An 8847-nucleotide genomic window follows, 5' to 3' on the forward strand; every position below is an offset into this window, starting at 1 on the left:
TTTGCCATTGAAATGCTTAAATTTAAAAGGATTTAGAACAATTCAAACATGCTCTCAAAAATGATTAAATAATTATTTGGATAGCCAAGTAGTTGATTAATTGTTGCACCCAGTTGCTTGTTTGTCCAAATATGATTCACTCTTTTACATGGTTTAAAAGGTTATCTATATGTCTTCTTTAATTAAAAAAAAGGGGGGGGGGGGCACAATTACATTGACATTACAAAATTGAACGTCTTTGGCGAGATGTCTACACAGCAGTCACTTGCCTCTACTATGCTGCGTTGCACCAAATGGAGGAAGATGATCTCCTGGACCTGTCCAGCAGTGTTCACCTTTTCTGCTGCCATTATGTCTTCATTCCTCGCTTACAAGCCCAGCTTGATGTTTTTAAAGATGGCTGGGACAGTCATCCCATGAGCAGCGAGGGAAATCGTACCCCGAACCAACTGTGGCACATGGGACTGCACTATAATGTACAAGAGTCTAATGATGTTGTAAGTACTTTTAAAAAATTGGTAAGCAAAACTTACTTTAAACAGTAGACAATGAATTGTTTTTCATATCAACTACAGGATTTGAACATCCCCCTGATAAACTGGGAGAGTAGTGGCCTTGTGTCCAGCAACACCGACTCTTGTGTCTATGTGCCTGAAACTGACTGCCCTTTGACACCTCAAGAACTGGCTGGACTCCATGCTGCTGTGGATCCAGCAGGACCTTCTACACGCATGGGAGTAGACCATTATTTGGCTGCAGTGAACTACATGCACAGTATAAACTATGTGTAGGGTCTAGCCAAGCGCTTCTGGGCTGTTATTTGTTTAAAACTGCCTGCACTAAATTACATTTTATAATTTAGTGCTATATATTGTCTTTTCGTACAAATTGACAATGAACTGTAATAAGAACCTATCTAGCAAAACATCAGAACTACATTATTTAAAGTAATGAAATAAAGATTTTGATCTATACCAAACCAAAACCAGTATCAGTTGTGGCGATGCAGTTCTTTAAATGGTCACTGAATTCTGTGTAATGGCTGTAGTGGCCAGGTAACTTTAAGTTTTGGAAGCATGTAGAAGATGTGGGATGTTCCGCTCTCACCACCTCCACTTTCATATCTGGCATGGGTATCTCCCATCCCACCCAGAACTTCAGGAGTCTTTTAAGATTCTCTTGAGACCCTAAAAAAAAGGAGAAAAAAAGTGGAATTAAGCTGTGCATGCTATTAAGTAACAATAATCAATTAGATTACTGTTTTTATAATTTAATTTATGTATTTTTTTGAGAAAAAAACAGGTTCTGCAACATCTGGGAAAAAAAGTGATCCCTGCTAGAGGATGATCATTTAAGAAAATCAAATCACAGATGTATCTATAAATTAAAATTCTGCCTTGTAGCAATATGTGTATGCTTATGCTTAATACTCATAATACAACTTGTGTTCATAAACAAGAAAAAATGGTTAAAAAAACCTTGATTTTCAACCACATTTGAAAATCTGCATTTATGCATTACAAAATGTGCACAAATATCAACATGTAATTTACCTGTCCTCACAAACTGACGCAAGTACCCCATTATTCTACATCTACAGTCAACGGAGTAACCATCTTCATCGTCCAACCCAGATTCCTCAGGCCATTTGATTAGGTCCAAAACAACCTAGGACAGCAAATGAGACAATCATTATGGCACCATAGTTGGCATTGAACCAATTCATTCTATTTTACAATTTTCTCTCTAATTTATACATATGGTCAATCCACACATGGGGTGTTAATTGTGTGAAGGCTGATGTTGTGGTCTCAACAGCCTAACAATGAAATGTGTATCCTGCTGAGGAGAACATGTGATTGTTGATTTCTCGTCAGACTTTGTTCAAGGTTGGAATTGTTCACTGAAAATGATTCCAAATCAAAATTTCCTTGGAACAAGGAAAAAACATTAAAAATGTTTGCATAACTGAACATATGATGACGAATATTCAATAATATAACCCTAACCCTAAGCAAACACTCTCCCTCTCATTTGGATATGGGCTTAAAGGTTGTATCTAACTGTGCGTCAAAGGTTTGCATGCAAGGGACTGTGCATGTAGCGAGTTTTTCTTTGTTGTCAGTTTTTAATTATTATTTATTCTAAGGTTGCAAAGATGTTCTCAAGACACTTGCAAAGTATATTTACGGCACCAAACATTCTATGTAAATCGCAAAGGAATAATGAACATGTTGAAATTTCTTTGCGAGTGTCTGCCACACAGCGGCCGAAATGAGTTTCTTCCGTTGGGTGTCCGGGCTTTCCCTTAAAAGATTTGGTGAGAAGCTCAGTCATCCGGGAGGGACTCAGGGTCGAGCCGCTGTTCCTCCGCGTGGAAAGGAGCCAGTTAAGGGGGCTCGGGTATCTGGTTCGGAAGCCTCCTGGACGCCTTCCTGGAGAGGTGTTCCGGGCATGTCCCACCGGCGGCAGACCCTGGGGACGACCCAGGACATGCTGGAGAGACTATGTCTCTGGGCTGGCCTGGGAACGCCTTGGGATCCAGCCGGAGGAACTGGTTCAAGTGGCTGAGGAGGTCTGGGCTTCCCTCCTAAAGCTGCTGCCCCCGTGAATCCGACTCCGGATTAGCGGTAATAAATGGATGGATGGGTGGTGGGTCTGGCAAACATCTTTGCAACCTTGAACTAACCCTAATGAAAAAATAAATATTTTTTTGTTTTGCCAGACTGTCACATCAAATCAAAATTGATATAGCTCCTTTCATACATTACATTGCAACTCAAAAGCGTTGAGTGAGTAAAACATCCATAGTACAGCACAAAGAAAACCCTAACCTTCCCCCCAACATGCCCATGAGCAGGCTCACTCAAACTCGCACAACCTTTAAAAAAAAGTGTAATTAAGTTATCTGGTCAATCTTGACCTAATGAATTCCGTTTGCATTCCCATAAATTCCAGTTAATTCCCATGCAAAAAAATTTATTTTGAAAATTACAGACATTTTGGAATCCTAGACATGCTTCATTGAATACCTCCACACTGCACTCAGACTTTGTTTCTGTTGGAAAAACTGATGCCACTGCATCGGGTCGAGACTCCAATAACAGCATAATGAGGGTTTCTTTTAGTCCTTGCTTCAGCTGTTTGAGTTGGCGGGAGTTTCGGCCGAGCACCCTAAAGTATCACAGGGGTGAGTGAGGTATGGATGAAGGGACTCCAAGTAAATATATACATGCAGTAAATTCAATTCAATTATTACTCTGTGCACATTCAAACACTGGTCTGTATATATTGCTGTACAGCCGATCGCCCATACACACCGTGCAAGCCATTGGAGCCACAGGGCGACCATCTTACCTCTCCCATCCTGAGAGAAGACTACTATATATACTATAGGTATACATACAGATTAGACATATACAGCTCCTAGGCTCTTAGTGTCGGGCCGGGAGGCAGGTGTGGCAAGGTGGTCACAATTTTTTTAACAAGTGGACACTGGACAGTATGTGCTGCTTTGACGACCCCTTTTTTCTTTTATCGCTCAGTTCTTTAGACCCCAATATTAGATTTGGCAGAGGCATCTTTTGTTGAGTTAGTTATAATTAATTTATTAAAAAATGTACAATTTTCCTCCTACAACCCTCATTAAGCATATAATGTATACATGTATTTAAGGCAAGTTGTAAAATGTCTGAAGTCCTCTTGTTTATGTTTAATAAATTTATAAACATCGTAAATCAAATGTTCTCCAATTTCAATACGGTAAATATATTCGAGGATCGTGTGTGACATAATGTTCATTGTGACATATTGTGATGGCTGCGAGATATCAGGAGGGTATAATTTGATGCTCAAAGCCTGGTTTCCAGCTGATGCTGACAGGGTTTGTGAGGCTCACTTTATTACCGGTAATTACTTGAGCCTATAGATTTGTTATTTGGAGAGGATTTAAAAAACGAAGAAATCGAGTTTGTGCAGTAGCTATAAAAAAACACTAAGTCATATTTCTTTTTCAGTCTTATTCAGGTGTTCCAAAGCATGATCAACAGCCACCCTGACTTGTTCCTCGCCTTGAAATGGGCGATATTGTTTGACGTCTCATCTATACAGCGCGACTGAGCCCGCTATCATTTTCTGTCACACAACCAACCGCGCATGCGCAAACATTTTTCATCAAAGATCCTCCTATAGGATTGTATGCCGAGAAACATTTCTTGAGAGTAATAATATGGAATTGGCCTATCGGCTATCCAGTTACATATACAGAGGTAATGTGTAAAATGTACATTTATCAAAGCATGATATACTGTTAGATAGGAGACACTTAAGTAGGACAACTTTTGATGGATATAACGCTAGTCAGCCACACTTACTGCATGCTGAAGTAGATTGTGAAGGAGCCAGGTGCTGTTACTAGCCGTTAATATAGGCATGTCCCATGCCAATGCCAGGTCATTAACAGCCGTTGTCTGACACTCATTGAGTCCTCTTTTTTCACTTGTTTCTTCCTTTCCAGCAGATTCTTGATTCTCAAACAGCTTTAAAAAGAAAATACCGCACATTTATTTCCAATAAATTACATTTAAAAAGTAAAAGTATAGTCCATATTTTTTCATTGAATGACAATGTTTTCCAATGGATAACACCTTGCACTTTACCGTACTTACCGGGCGTATGGTCTCCCTGATGTCCATGTCTGCCACATCTTCTAACATGATTGTCGCTGTCTGTGGTGATTTACCAAGCAACACATGAATTACTGCTGGGCTAATACCTAACAGACAAGGGCCCCCATGAAGGAAATAATGCCCAATCATTCTTCCTGCCATGACAAACAGGTCATTCTGTGCAAATACTTGGGAAGTGGCAGGAATTAAATGATCTGGTTGGCCTTCAAACAGCACAGTGCCGCATGCGGTTCCTATAAAAAATTAAAAAAAATGTTAATGGGGTTTGCCATTTTATGTTCAATACGGTTATAATAACCACATGATTGCAATTTCCTGCCTATGATTGTGTATTAATCTTTAGATTGACAGATTTGTCATGTGTTATGGCTATGCTGTCTGTTGTTAGTTATTCATAGTATAGCTGAATGATAACTTGTATTTGCTGAATGATTAATTTACAATAATTTGCAATATAATCACTGACCATAACTAAAGCTGTCTGCCAGGATGGTGCACGTAATTCCTTCATAAGATCATGAGTCAATTATCTAACATTTATGTTCTATTTTGCCTTGCAACTTAAACAAACAAACTTTAGTGGAGTTGGGCCAGTGTCTTTAGGATTCTTTAAGACCTACCGCAATCAAGTTTGAAACCATGTTGTAACTTTTGCATTATCATACTGAAGAAGTGTCTGTTAACCCCTTCTCCAATGGCCACATCTCCTAAAAACACAAGCAATCACATCCATCTTTCAGGTCATGGGTTTTCTGGCCTTCAAATTTGTATTTTTCATGTTTTCATATGTTCATGTGGGATTGCTGTTGTTACAGCATTGTACTCCCACAATAAAAATATTCATGCAACATGCAACATGGACCACTTTCGTGTCATTACGTATTTTGAATGACTGCCGTAGCCACAGTACAGTGATGCGAAGATAACTGTCCTTCTGGCAGCACTTGTACGACGCCTTCAGCCACATCTCCATGCAAATGCATCAGTTTCCAGGGAAATAGGCTACTCAAGCTAGCTGTCTTAGCGGTTGTTCATAGAAAGCTTTAAGTGTGAACTTAAAAAAGAAAAGAAAAAAAAATAAGTTTAACAAGTACATTACTACATTATTGTAATTTTGGTGCTCATGCGCACTAACATGCTACTTATCTGCACCCCTACAAATATATAAAAAGCAAAACATGTTACGAATACAATACTCAAAAACAACATGTTTGAATTGAGGTTTGTTTACAGCACCTTTTAGTTTAGCTTGAAATGGTTTGGCCCAATCTATATTGGGAGTCTTGTAAAAAGTGAGGATTCTGGCTTCCTGGTCCATTACGTCTTCTCCAATGTCTATTATTATTTTTAGGTATGGCTTATCTTCATTGGTTTGCAGACACTGCCTTCTGTACTGGTCAGCTGCTAATTCCGGATCCACTACGTTTTGCCATGCTGTAGTAACACACAAAAAATAGAAGAAAACAACTGTTTATTATAATTGAAGTTGTAATTTAAAAAGTAATGAATTGCACAACATTCACTACTCTACAAATTGTGCCTATAACCAATTTGTAGAATAAACAAAGACATATGCAAGTCTATGACAAACTCAATAATTGTAATTCGATTTTTGGTGAGATGGAAAAAAAATTACAGCACTGTAATGAATATTGGCATTTTAACATCTTTCAATGTGATTGTTTTTCTTAACTTTCACCAAACATGTCATTATTTATTCATAAATTTTTTTAGACAAATACTAACGCATCTCATCCATTTCATCAGGTCTGGACTGTAAAAGGGTATTGTCTGTTGAGAGGGTCGCTGTTGATGTCGTTATATCAGGTGATGAGCAGATAACTGATGCACCAGTGCTGCTTTGAGTCATGTGGTCACTCGGCATATATGATTGTGCAGAAGTGGAGCTACCACATGGAAATCTTGAAAAAGATTGAATGAACACACGTTTTAGCACACATATTAAGAAAAAAAACAAACATTTTATACAGTTTGATTATCACACTTGCATCATCCAAAAAAGAAAACTCATACACAGTGGTCATGTGTCAAATTATGTACAATTTTATATCTTGAAAATGTACCTGACGATTTACATGAAGAAATTTACGCTTTATTTATATATTTTTTATTTTTTTCTTAAAGAGCTCAGTATTGTTCATTCGGAAATGTCATCATCATTGCTCTTTATTTATTTTTATTTATTTTTATTTTTTTATTTTGTTTGTGTGTGTGTGTGGGTGAGTATGTGTATGTGCGTGCGTGCGTGTATTTGTTAGCTCACCAAAAAAACCTATTAGAAAAAATCTCATACCGTTCACCTAAACCGAACACCGCCGTCAGGAGACCCGAGGGGACCAAAGAAAACCAAGGAAGGTGAAATCCAGCACCGACCAGGCACCACCCACCAGAACTCCTCCCCAACCCAAGAAACATCCAGACCCCAACAAATCCAAAAAACATAAAATCAGGGAGGCCTCAAGAGACCGAAGGAGAGACCGAGAAAAGGAAGGAAGGACAGACGAAGCCGAGTGAGATCCACAGACACCAGCCTCCACCGATTCAATGACCTGAGGAGGAAACAGATTGTGTCTGAGTTTCGGTAGATGCTGGTGTGGTGGATCTGGCATGCTTGAAAATCTCCACCAAAGAGGGGAGCCGTTGACCCCTGCCGGAACAGAGCAAGCGCAACACCTCAGGGCCCCCCAGGCCGCGGCAGCGCCAAAGGACGACCCCCGGGCCCCGCCAGGACCACCGCCCCCCCATCCACCCCGCCACCCACCCCAACCCAGCCCCAGCCGCCCCCAGGTCCCCAATCCCCCAGACACCCCACCACCCCCACACCCCGCAACCCCCACCACCGCCCCCCCCCAACAAAGCCCCCCCCCCCCGACCCCACCCCGACCAACCGGCAGCCCCCCAACCCCCGACCCCCAGCCCCCGGGGACCACCCGCACCCAGGCACCGGCGCCGAAGAGGGGCCGGACAGCGGAGCGGAGAGGGCAGCCGCGCCCACCCCACCCCCTGCCGTGTGGAGGGACGGAACACCGGGGGCAGAAGGAGGAGATGGGGGCACCGGAGGGCGGCCGACACCCCCGAACCCCAGGCCCAGCGGGGGAAGGCCCCGGTCGTCACCCCAGCGTTCTTTGTGAAAGTTAACCCCTGGTACTGAGTCCGCCAGCTCGCCGACTGGCGAACTCTACCCCTAAGGGGAAATTTACGCTTTACATTTCAAGCACCATTATAAGTAATAAATTAATTGTAGTATTTTGTGCATATTCTCATGCAGTTTTGATATCTCTAAATTTACGTCTGTCATACCTGTCACCACATGAACTTGCATGGTGTGCAACAATTTCCGCAGGAAATATATTTCCACAAATTGGACAGGAGTCCTAAAAGTACCAAGCATATAGAGACATGGTTTCATAAAGTAGAAGTAACATAACTGTTGAATACAATATAGAACAAAGTATAGCAGATCATGACATTTGAATAAACACACTACTGTTACACAAATACACGGATTGCTTACCTCACTAATTACTTCTAAATCATGTTCTGCTGTCGGGACCGTTTCGTCTTCACAATCATCCTTCGTCTATGGAAAATATGGAATCAAATGAATAGAATTTTCATAAGACAAACTTGACAGTTCCACCGAAAAAGCCAAATGTTCATAGACAGGTGCCTGTGACAGGAGTTTAAAAAAGAAGTAATTTGACAAAAAAATTGCTATGCTTAAAATGACTTTTATCTGTTAACCCTGTGATTTTTAACAAGTGTGCGGTGAGAAATCGTCAGGTTTTCTAGTGGAAAATAATCAAATGTCAATTACTAGTTAATAAAAAAAAAAGTATATTTTTTTATTGATTTATAGCAACCAGCACGTATAGTAGCAGATATGGGCAACATGCCACGGACTTCCAACTTCTGTAACGCTGCTCAATTGAACGTTGCCGTTGATAGGTGTGAGTGTGTAGGCCAGGGTGTCTCAGTTCTCCAAAGCACTTCGGAGAACTGAAACACCCTACACACGAAAACAGCATAGGTGTCTGACTTACTCAATGCTGACTGAAAAAGAAGTGGGTATACTCAGTATACCCGCGTATACCCTGGACTTCACCACTGGGTGTTATCAAGGGCTTAAAGTTTTTAA

At 40.9% G+C, this 8847-nt stretch overlaps 3 long non-coding RNA genes across 3 annotated transcripts; 1 reads left to right on the forward strand and 2 right to left on the reverse strand.

Moving 5' to 3' along the window:
* Positions 1–238: 238 nt before the first annotated feature.
* On the forward strand, positions 239–988 carry LOC147180053 (uncharacterized). The gene is made up of 2 exons (XR_015094103.1): positions 239–497; positions 576–988. It is a non-coding gene; the product is annotated as an uncharacterized LOC147180053 (long non-coding RNA).
* Positions 989–2665: 1677 nt separating this feature from the next.
* LOC147180054 (uncharacterized) lies at positions 2666–5241 on the reverse strand. The gene is made up of 3 exons (XR_015094123.1): positions 4668–5241; positions 4374–4538; positions 2666–3174 (listed from the first exon to the last, which is right to left on the reverse strand). It is a non-coding gene; the product is annotated as an uncharacterized LOC147180054 (long non-coding RNA).
* Positions 5242–5395: 154 nt separating this feature from the next.
* On the reverse strand, positions 5396–8085 carry LOC147180055 (uncharacterized). The gene is made up of 3 exons (XR_015094122.1): positions 8010–8085; positions 6435–6610; positions 5396–6122 (listed from the first exon to the last, which is right to left on the reverse strand). It is a non-coding gene; the product is annotated as an uncharacterized LOC147180055 (long non-coding RNA).
* Between the last annotated feature and the right edge of the window lie 762 nt (positions 8086–8847).

This window comes from Leptonotus elevatus, chromosome 2, assembly GCF_054856555.1.
Source record: "Leptonotus elevatus isolate MCC_2025b chromosome 2, RoL_Lele_1.0, whole genome shotgun sequence".
Classification (NCBI taxonomy): Eukaryota; Metazoa; Chordata; class Actinopteri; order Syngnathiformes; family Syngnathidae; genus Leptonotus; species Leptonotus elevatus.